Below are 11,599 nucleotides of genomic sequence, written 5' to 3' on the forward strand. Positions count from 1 at the left end.
GGTTGTATTCCCTTGAGAAGAGCTGCTTCAGCAGAACCTAACAATGTGAGTATAAGGAAGCCAGATCAAGGTAACTCCCAACATGGAAACGATGTATTGATTTCCCAAATGAATGTATTGAATGAGTGAATGAAATAATAGAAAATAATGAAGAAATGTGATGCTATTGGTTACTCTCAGATCCTTTACATTTTATTTGGAGACAAAGAAGAGGTGAGAGAAAGTGATTGTGTAATTTTGCCAGTTCATATCTGTCTGATTACATATTTCTCTCTCGGGGCACAATACACAGACAAAGCAGCAGGTAGCTCTCTCTTCCTGAGGGATGTTCCTGAATCCTGGCTGACAGAACGTCCTACACCCAGAGTGGGGAGTTTGAAAGAAGAGAATTATTGATGATACTGAACAATACTATATAATTGGATAATATTTTTTTATTTAATAATATTGAATAATTGATAATATTGTTTAAATTACCTCAAAACTTATCTTAGAGATCACCTATAAGATTTGACATGATTGATGCACCCAGGGAAAGCAAAATAAAATCAAGGTCAATCTGCAGAAAAGAGTTCCCAACACTTGTTTGTTTTATGGAATGGGGCATCTGGCAATAACAAATGTGATTCTGAATATGGTATTCCAGGATTACTTTTTTGAACTATAAGCAGATTTTACCTTAATAAAAAATAATATTTTAATTCATACAATGCATTTCTATGAGAATTGTTTGATTAGTACAAATTGTAATTATTGAATTTATTTAGTAATGTATTTAATGTCAGGTAGATTATACACCAAAGACACAGGGACAGGCTTGAATGATATAATATAGCATCTTGAGGGATGGCTTACAAGACTGAGTTCTAAAGGGAAATCTGAAGAAGAGGAAGAATGCAGTTCCTTGGGAGCCAAAAGAATCTTTTTTTCTGATGGTGAATTTTTCTACAAGAATGTATAAAGTTGGGATGAAGAGATGGAAATATAAGGAAAATTAATAAAATATTGAAATATTAAAAAAACCCCTCAATGTCAATTCTTTTGATTTTCGTTAAAGAGAATAAAATTTGTTTTCTGGAAGAAAAGCGTATGGCAAAAGACAATTTGAATTGTATCTTTAAATCATCAAAAGTCTAGGTCATCAGCATCTGTTATATCTTCAGGGCACAATGCATGCAGAGCAATAAATTTGCAAGCACGTGAGACTGACACTTTTTCAGCTTAAATGGGAATTCAATCAATTTTTTATCAGCTCATCCTATTAAATTGGTAGCCTCACTGTCCTGCTGTAATGTATAAAGCATTTCAAAATTCCGGAATATCTCTTTAATTACAAGTGTCCTTTCAATATCTCTTGGACAGTAAGAAAAATTATATCAACAAATGAGAATTTTGTTATGAGTTAAATGATTTCACCATTATTTTCATATATGCTCTCTATCTTGTGATGTAGATGATTAATCCAAGATTGACTTGTCTGCAACCTTTTTGAATCGCATGGCCCAGTCTATCAGCTCCTCATGTGTGATGAAACCTTGACCACGTGGTTCCTGGGGAACAAACTCCCTTACTTTCACCTGAAGTCCAAGACCTTTAGGAAAATCATATAGTTCAGAATTACATGCTGTGACACAGAGTTTCTTTTCTCATCCAGTGACACGTGAGCTCCAGTGCTTTTTTTAAATTGGGTGTTTCTTAGGAATGGGTGGAGCTAAAAGGGAGACATAATTGGGAAATGAAATGAGCATGGAAATTGAAGGCAGAAAACCCAGATTCGAACTGGTGGGGATACTGAGTTGCCCAGCAATTAGATTTTTTCCCCTCTATATTAGTCATCCTCTGAATAAGTTCAATTTGGGGAGTGTTTACTATTCTGCATGCTTAAGGAAGCAGGCATTCTTGTCTGCCCTCAGAGAGCACATGGTGAGGTTTAAACCATTCCTGAAGATTCCACGTCCAGGGAGTGCTGTGGGGCTAAACCTGAGCTGCACCTTGAGCAATGAGGTTTGTTTTAGGGGTGCTAGGGAGTTTCCTCGAGCTCAAGAAGAGACAAAGACAGCCTGCTTCTTCCTACCTTTGAACAAAATATTTTATTAAATGAGAGAGAAGAGATGAAAGCTCCTAGTACAGAATCTTCACGCATTAATTGATATAATTTCTATATAAATGTACAACTGATATTTGTATAATACATAACTATATATATGGTTGTATATATACATGAACAAATATATATTCACAACAAATGTGTGTATTTAGATCTGACATGACATTCACTTCCTCATACCTGAAAGCAAGAGTTTCATGACACATTATTCATAGGTTTTGGATTTATAAAAGTCTAGGTTCATGTACAAATTCATCTAAATAGAATTGATAAGGACTTGGGGAATTAAAATATATTTCATAGTATTGGGGTTCTGATCTGTAAAAAGGGGATCAAACTCCTTGCTTCCAAAAGTCATTTTAAATTTCAATGGGGAAATATTTATTTAGCTATCAGTAGCCTTTCTAGAAAAATGCAGGAAGTTCAAATAAATTGTCCTTTCCCCAGAAGCATTTAAGATATCAAGGGATAGGGCCAGAACTAGATTTTGGAAATCCCTGAATTTTTTAATTCCCTGGGATGAATTGTCATTGTTTTCTCTTGAACGCTTACCTCTCACAGTGAAAGTTTTTAATCAATTATTTCTAGTTAAAAGAGTTGACACTGTTGCTAATTAGACCCTACAATCATTAGAGGTTTACTTGCAACCTGTAAGAAAGAACAGTAATTCATTATGCACAAGTCACTGCTGATCTGTGACAATGTGACAATCACAACTCGATACCCAAATAAAATAACTCTCGGATCCTAAAAGAACAATAATGAGAATCCTATTTAAGGGAGAATTTTACCTGCTAAGGGAAAAGCATGAGCTGGCCTGCATCCATTATGGACCCCGGTTCTGCTTTTATAAGAAGTATTTCATGGAGGGCTCATGCCACCACATCCACAGCATCATAGATGTAGTAGCTGGATCCAGACAGAGTCGTGTCTAATGTTTCCTTTGGCAGAGACTCCAGGGAGGCATTGAATGGACACTCCAAAAATTTCCACATTCAGTTCCTGCAAATGAGCAGTTGAAATGTTCAAGGCATCATTTGGTAAAGAAAAAGTCTTCTTGGTATTTAGAGGGGCTAACTGTCCATAGAGAGTGTTTAAATCCAGATATCTCAAAGTTCTGGTGTGCAAAGGAGAGACTCCCATGGTAGGTATCGAAAAAGTGGTGACGTGGAATAAAAGAAGCATCCCACTGTGGTGTAGTGATCCACACCTTCTGAGTGGTTAAATAATGGTTTCCTGCAATGCTCACATTTATTAATCTACTTGTGTCACCATAAATGATAAACACGTTGGCTGATGAGTCTGTGCTTCTGGCTATGCATGTCCAATCTTTTGAAGTGTACGTCCTCTTGCTCACAGGTATCTTAGTCACAGGCAGGCACCGTTCATAGTCATCTCTCTTCTAAGTTCCCAGAGGAATTGCTCACCTTTTTTATCAAGTGATACTAAGATTCCTACCCAGGTCCAGCCAAAATGTGTCAACAATAAGACCATTCTGAAGACTAGAGATGTGTCCTTGTGAGCTATCTGATAGAGAGCAGAAAACTAGTCCTTACCTTTCAGTACAGGATCAAAATCTCCATAGGTTGTCTGAATCAAAAGAGAAAAAGTGTTCCATATTGAGTTCTCTGGAAGAAAAATAAACAGAATTTCAACAAAATTCATATGATCAGCTAGCTAAACTTACATTCTTGGTGCTAACACTGTGAGTATGAAGCAATATTATCTGATGGTAGAAGTGATTGAGGGGAAGCTTGGCTTTGAACCCAGACTGCCTGGGTTCAAATCCTGACTCTAATGTGACTAGCTTAACGCACTTGAGAAGGTTAAATAACCTCTATCCATCTTAGTTTCTATATCTCTAAAAAGTCCCATAATAACGTTACCTATTCATTGACTTATATTAGAATTAAATTTGTGACTATTTGTAAAGCATTTGAAGAGTGTAAAGTGGTTTTAAGTACATGTTTACATATAAAATTTTATTAACTATTCGATAAGTAACTAGGGTATGATTATTTCAGAATATCTAGCTTCCACTCCTTTGAGAGAATTTGGGCAACCACACTTCCAGAAGCTCCTGTGGTCTGCTTTAGACAGTGATGCTAGCCTCTGGCTACTTCATCCCTCTCTCAGATTCACACACCAAAATAATGAATCCACCATTTCAAGAACTATCTGTGGTAGGTTTTTTCCTATTAGGGAGACATGCAAAACCACTTTCTTCTTTTCCACATGAGTGGCCACAGAATTTCACCAAGGAGGAAAACGTCAGTCCCTCCAGATCCATCCCTCCACCATGCTCATACCTGTGGTATTTTGTAGAGCTCCAACAGTGTCGCAATGTGGGCAGAGAATGCTGGTGTGGTTCCTGCAGTGACAGCCACATTCTTGTTCTGTGCCTGGCAGGTGTAATTAGGGATCATCTGACCCCATCCCGATAACCACCTCAGGGTGCTCACCAAGGTGCTGACATCACTGTGGAAGGAATTGTAGACATGGAAACCCAGAGACAGGTTGGGGAGCCGCTGGGGGCTCCTGTTGATCTCCTCGATGGCAAAAACAAAGACCAGGACATAACGATAGTTTTTGAAGTTCAACCTGTACCAAGGCCATAGTATTAAAAACAAAGATCAAGTCATGCACTTCAGGCATAACTCAAGTGGGGAAAAAAAAGAGTAAAGGGTGGCATTTTGACTTAAGCAACTTGTTCATTCCAGAGCAATGGCTGTCTCTTCATGACTTTGGAATCTGGAGCACACGCACAAGATGTTCCCAAAGCCTTGGAAGATCAAGCCCTACAACTCTAGACTCAAAAGAGATAGATCAATATCCTAAAATGAATTAGTGGAAAGAAGAGGCACAAAGGATGCTTAAGGGGAAAGAACCCATTTGCATATTTGTTTACAAGTCAAACACTATTTCACACAGTGGCACCAACATGAGGTTGGTCATGGGCATGTGCAGGTATAGTGAGATGAAGCAAAAGTTTATAATCCATTAAAGAAACTAGGTAGGACAGGGAAGTGCATAAGAAAAACTTGAAGGAAGGGCAAGTCGAGTATAGAATGGTATCATCAAAACTTTTGCAATATACCTTTCTAAAACTGCCTGCCTCACAGACTTAGGAAACACATACTACCAGAAGCAAGGAAATTGCACCATAATAAATAAGGAGATAGTCTTAGGGAGAAAATAAAGAGGAAGAAGCAATTTATGACTCTATGTTTTTCTAAAAGAGTTCTAAAACAATTCAGAGTCCGAGGAGCAGTGTAAACTTGCAGCTTTTCATCTATTTCTTTACAGATTAGAAAACCATCATAAGCAGTGAGCTTTACAGCTTATCTTTGGGTTGATTCCTCTCTTACACATCTAAGTTCAGTCCAACGTTAATTTTCAAACAATTTAATTGACAAGGTACAACATGCAATTCCAGAAGATTGCACAGCAGAACATAGGCTTTTGGTGCTCTAACATTAAAATATTATTTTCATTGGTGAATACAGCTTTAAAAACCAAAATGTTGGGATGCTGTAATTCTGAGTCACACAGAAACACTCAGATTGGAATACAAATAGGATTTGTATCCATTTCCTATTGCTACTCTGAGAAACTACCACAGATTTAGAGGCCTAAAATAACACAAAATTTATTATCTTATACTTTGGGAGGAGAGAAATCTAAAATGAGTCTCACTGGCTAAAATAAAGGTGTCAGCAGGAATGCATTCCTTCTGGAGGCTCTAGAGAAGAGTCCATTTCCTTGCATTTTCTAGCTTCTAGAGGCTGCTCACATTCCTAGGTAACAGCCTCATATCACTTCAATCTCTGTTTCCATTGTCATAACTCCTTCTCTGACTCTGACTTTCTTGACTTATTCTTTCACTTGTAAGGACCTTTGTGATTATATTGGACCCATCCAGATACTTCAGGATTATCTCCTCATCTCAAGATCCTTGACTTCTTCACACTTGCAAAGTCTCCTTTCTATGTGAGGTAACATATTCACAGATTCGAAGGATTAGGAATTGGTCACCTTTGGGGGCACATTTCACCTACCACAGGACCCAACTACATGCTTTCCAATACTTGAAGCAAAACACAGAAGAGGTTAAAGTAGGTAGAAATGATATTCCATTTAAATATGAACCAAAAGAAAGCATGGGTATCCTTGTTAATATCTGATAAAATCCGAGTTGAAAGCAAAAAGCATGTGAAATATCAAAGGTGGTGACCATATGTCATATGTGACATATGTGGTGACCATATGTGGTGAAAGGAAGAGAAGATCGAGTACTAACAGTCATTATATATATCCCCCCAAAGTGAAAAAAAGCTATTATTTATAGACCCATGTGCATAAGTACATATATGAACAACCAGATTTGGAGATTTAACATATCCTCTTAGAAATGGTCAAATTAAAGACAAAAAAAATTATGCAAAGTTATGGAAGACTTAAGCTTAACAGATATTTACATATAAATGTAAATAACGCTGATATATTATGAACCCCAAAGAATATACATACATTTGACCAGACACTGGGCCATCAAGTAAGCCTTTGAACATTGAAATTATACACAATGCATTCTCTGACCACAGTATCATTAGGCTAGCAATTAATAAAAAGATCTAGAAAATTCCATTTTATATATATATATGTATATATATGTTAAACACTTGATCTTTCATCCAGTACTAGGGATCAAATGTACAACACGACTATAGTTAACACCGCTGTATGATACATATGAATGTTAAGATACTAAATCCTGAGTTCTCATCAAGAGGAAAAAAATATTTTTTTCTTTTTTTGCTTTTTCTGTTTTATTATATTTATATGAGATGATAGATGCTAACTAAATTTATTGTGGTAATCATTTTACCAAATATATAAGTCAAACCATTATGCAGTACACCTTAAATTTACACAGTGGTGAACGTCAATAATATCTCAATAAAACTGGAAAAAAGCACATCTTTTTCAGAGAATACACCAAATTATTTTAGACCATAAAGGATACTGAGTAAATGCATTTTGAAGAAAAATAAATATCATCTCAATAAATAGTTCATTTTTGAATAATCTATACATTATGATGAGACTTTCTCTTAGTACTAACTTCTAGCCAAGGTATGGTTTGCCCAAAGATTCCCTCCCCTCCCACAATATGGGTCAGGAGCAGGATGGCTTGTGGATCACTGCAGTAGGATCTTGGTGTTTTTTCCCTACAATTTGCATCCTTTAGGCTTTCAGAAAATAATCACTAATGGAGATTATTCCAAGGCAGGGGAAAATAAAAGATGCTTATTTCTGTCTTCTGTTTGGAAGGAAAATATTCCAGAAGGGAAAAAGAAAGGAAGCCACAAATAATTATTGAAGGAAAAGAAAGGAGCTGATGATTCATAGTTTACGGGAGAATCTCAACACAGCTTTTATATTCAACTTTCATAACTGTCAGAGGGATTCACACACACACAGGAACTTACACGTAAAATGTGACATCTTTGCTTGGATGAGTCACAAAGAAATTTCCATTGCATTTCTGAATCCTGGGTCAATGTATAGAAGGGGGAAATCCCACTGACCACCAAGTCACCTTCCTTGTAGACACTGGGCCTTATGTAATCAAAGCCGCTCGAATAACTCATCAGGCACATGGAATGTGGAAATTTCCCAAGGAGGGGCAGAAGAAGCAGAAAGAACATCTCAGCTGACTCAACAGTTTGAGGCAAGGCCTCTAGTCAGTGGTGACTGAGGGAGCAGAGATGGAAAGAGACCTGCAGTGCAACCTTCTGCAGGGAAATTTTACTCCTGTGCATGGTACACGTGTCTAAAAGTGCTCTGCCATTCAAGACCATGGAAAGAAGATTTGTTATTAATCAGAACTAGGGCATTTTCAAGAGCAATATATACTGGCTCAGATCTTCCCTCAATGTCACTGTGGGTCAGAGTTGCTTCCGGTGTCCTCTTTCTGTCACTCCCCCAGTCCAGGCCTAACTGCTCACTGCTCTCAGTAAGGAGCTCTGGGGTCCTCCCTGCCCTGGGGCTCTGCACCTGGCACACTGTGCCCTGGTAAAGACAAAGGTGAAAAATACGTTTGGGCAACATCTTCCACTGAAGGTGCCAGAGATTTCATCAGGGATGGGGGTCAGCAAGGCTCTGGAAACTACCCCATTCTGAGATTGGATTTTTTCTTTCCCAGGCAAACATTCTGTTTCTTGCAATTGACTGAGTGGTGTTGCAACCATCAAAACACAACATCAGAAAGAGCTGGTATCGCAATCGGCAAAAATAGCCCAGCATGATTCCTGTGATACCCAAGGATGAGGTCATTGACCATGCCTTGGGTAAGCCTCAATGGTACTTTACAGCCTATATCACCAACCTCACCCTTAGGTCTATCTGACCAATGTCTGAAGAACTGGTCTCATGCACAGTTCAGGAAATGGATATCCATTATCCAGTTCATATCAGTTTCCCATGAAATGAAGTCTAAATTCACATATATTTACACCTAACCTCTTCCTTAGACCTATGTCCTGTGCTAGGACTCCAGTACTTAGTTACTACATGTTCCAGTACATTCCATTTAAAGTCTGTCTCTCCTAAACCCAAAGTCTCTCTCAACAACTCTTTTCCATTTCTCTGCTAATCTTCAAGGCAAACATTTGCAACGGTTGTTAGTATTCAAATATTCCTCTTCCTCAATTCCCATTCTTTTCAACCCACTTCAAGCAGGTCTGTCCAAGTATGTCACTCAATCTGTTCTCGTAAAGAACATCAGCAGCTTCTACGAGGCCCAATCCAGTGGTCATTCTTTACTCTTTTTTTACTTCAGCACGCAGCATCATTTGACCCGGCTGACTGCTCTATCCTTAGGACACTACTTTCTCATAAACTCAAGCTAATTTTGTTTTTGAATATAGTATTACATTCATATTATTTTCTCAAACTTATCTAGTGATAGAGGTGTACTGAAGTCTTCTACTACGGTTATAGAGAAACAGATTCTTATTTGTTATTCTGTCATTTTTTTGTTATATATTTGGGTGTAATGTAAATAAGTACATACAGGATTAGGTCTTTTCTTGTGAATTGTTCCTTTTCATGAAGGGGTCTTATTTTTTCATAGCGAAGTATTTCACTACATTAATAAATGATCAAACATTTTTTCTGATAGACCAGGCACTCTTCTAAATGACTTATGAATATTAACTTACAGAGTACTAAATATGAACTTAAGAAGTGTGCAGTAGTATCATTCCCACTTCAGATGTGAGAAAACTGGCATGTTACTTGCCTGAGCTCTTTGGCTAGAAAATGGTAGAGCCTGAATTTGAGCCCAGACAGTAGACACTCTTAACCACCAGCATATTCCTTGAGTACATTCTATATGTCTAGCACTTTTGGAGACACTGGTGTCTGTAGCAATGAATGAAATTCTACTTTTGCTATTGGAGCGCTTAGGTTCTAATTGGGGAAAGACAGACTATAGAGAAATCAAGAAAACATGTTATTATAAGTGTCATGTAGAAAATGTAGAAAGTATTTTAAGATAGTTAAGAGGGATTGAGATCTTGCTTATTTGCATAGAATAGGAAGGGATAAACTCTTAGTTAAGGAGCACTTGAACAGATAGCATAACAAGTTGGGACAGTGAGTCATACGAATTTGTGTGACTAAAGCAATATATTCATGCAAAGGTCTGGAAGACAGAGGCCAGTGTGACTGGAGTAGATCAAGTTGGGGACAGTGAGGGAGTGGTAGAAGGTGATGTGGTCAGAGACTTGGTCGGTCCTGATGTTGTTGGCTTTTATGGTTCACTATTAGGTCTTTGCCTTCTGCTATCAATGAGTTGACATATCAGTTGGATTCTCAGCAGGAAACAAAGGACACACTGAGACTAGGATGATTCAAGTAGAGTTTTCATAAAGGGGCTTCTCGGAGTTGCGGACAGGATGTAAGAAGACCACAAAAGGTGGTTGGTACCCAGTGAGATGGTAAGTGTAGGGCTCTACTAACACCCCTAAGCCTGAAGGCGTAAGGATAGTGAAAAATTATCAAATTCTAGAAACAAGAGATGAGGTAATGCATTCCAGAAGCTGAAAGGAGGTCAGGGGTAGCATCCAGCCCCAGGTTCTCCTGCAAGAAATAGCCAGGAACAGATGTCACTCTCTTTCATCCTTCTGATTTCATATCTAGGCTCCCCATTGACCAAACCCAGCCAAAAGCCATAAAGCAAGAAAGCCCGCTGACGTAGTTCATCTTCACTAACCTTCCTGGGTACAGCAAGATCGAGAAGGTGGATCTACTGGGGCAAATGGAAGATATTCTGAACTGTGCAGCCCTTTTTTGCCTGAGAATGTACTCTTGTCAATCACCTGGGTGGGAAGTTCATACCCCTGCCCAGGAATCCCATCAGCTACTGTCCTGTCCTAGGTGCAATCCAAGCATTGATATTCCCATGTGTAGTCTAAAATAGTTGCCATTGCAGGTGTTCTTCATGTAAGATGGGTTATGAGGTTCTTGGGAAGAATTGCAAACCATAATTAACCAACAGGTCCTGGTTCCCAGAGGTGGACACTTCTACCAGGAGACAAAGTCAGAGTCCCATTGAACTTTACTACTGCTTATGACGCCAACAGAATGAAAGAAGTCACTATGGCCTCTGGCACAAGTAATTCATCCAGAGGACAAGGGGCTTCTGTTATACAGTGAGGGCAAAGAAGACATTTGGCCTTCAAGTAATCCATTGGGATGTCTTTTGATATTCTTTCCCCAATAATTAAGTGTAGGAGCTCTATCCTGTGAAGGATGTGGTTATCAGGTGTTCAGATGACTCAGGGATGAGGATCTTGATCCTCTCTCCAGGTAAGCCACCAGACCAGCAGAGGTGCATGTCAAGGGTGAGGGGAATCTAAATGGGACAGTAGGAGAAGTGGGATTGTAAGTATCAATTGTAGCATGAATAAAAGGTGCAGTCAGGAGCTGTCTGTAATTTGTCCCACTGATCTTCCTGTTCTAAGTTTCCCCAGTCAAGAAGACCAACCAGAATCCTAGTGCACTGACTGTAAGAAGCAAGTGCATCTGAGTGGCATAAGTGGTGGACCATAATGGAGACAGTGGTATATTTTCTAGATTCTTATTTCAGGACTAAGTCACTCGCTCTTGTAGCTGCAGAAATTCTTCTAAGGGCTCATACTGCCAACCTCTCTGGGAATTTCCTTGGGCCAAAGGAAAGTGCCACACCTAAGATTGTGACCACTCCGAATAGCAGCCCGCTTCCAATCACTGGTTCATGGGGGGAGAGGGGTGGATACAAAGGCCCAATTCCTTGGCCTCAATTTGAGAGACTCCAGAAGGGCCACCTCAGCTCCAGTGCTCCCATTGGGATCAACTGTGGTCTCCATTTTTAACTTATCACAGTTCAATTTCTTCTGCCTAATCTCAGTTCTCTTCTTTAGAGATGGTTACCTCAAGCAAGTA

General features: G+C 38.8%; 2 long non-coding RNA genes across 2 annotated transcripts; both read right to left on the reverse strand.

Annotated features, from left to right (window-relative positions):
• Positions 1 to 250: 250 nt before the first annotated feature.
• On the reverse strand, positions 251 to 2,831 carry LOC131395850 (uncharacterized). Its single transcript, XR_009216383.1, has 3 exons — positions 2,660 to 2,831; positions 1,572 to 1,711; positions 251 to 355 (listed from the first exon to the last, which is right to left on the reverse strand). It is a non-coding gene; the product is annotated as an uncharacterized LOC131395850 (long non-coding RNA).
• A 196-nt stretch (positions 2,832 to 3,027) lies between these two features.
• LOC131395851 (uncharacterized) lies at positions 3,028 to 4,615 on the reverse strand. The gene is made up of 3 exons (XR_009216384.1): positions 4,417 to 4,615; positions 3,664 to 3,735; positions 3,028 to 3,109 (listed from the first exon to the last, which is right to left on the reverse strand). It is a non-coding gene; the product is annotated as an uncharacterized LOC131395851 (long non-coding RNA).
• Between the last annotated feature and the right edge of the window lie 6,984 nt (positions 4,616 to 11,599).

This window comes from Diceros bicornis, chromosome 31, assembly GCF_020826845.1.
Source record: "Diceros bicornis minor isolate mBicDic1 chromosome 31, mDicBic1.mat.cur, whole genome shotgun sequence".
NCBI lineage: Eukaryota > Metazoa > Chordata > Mammalia > Perissodactyla > Rhinocerotidae > Diceros > Diceros bicornis.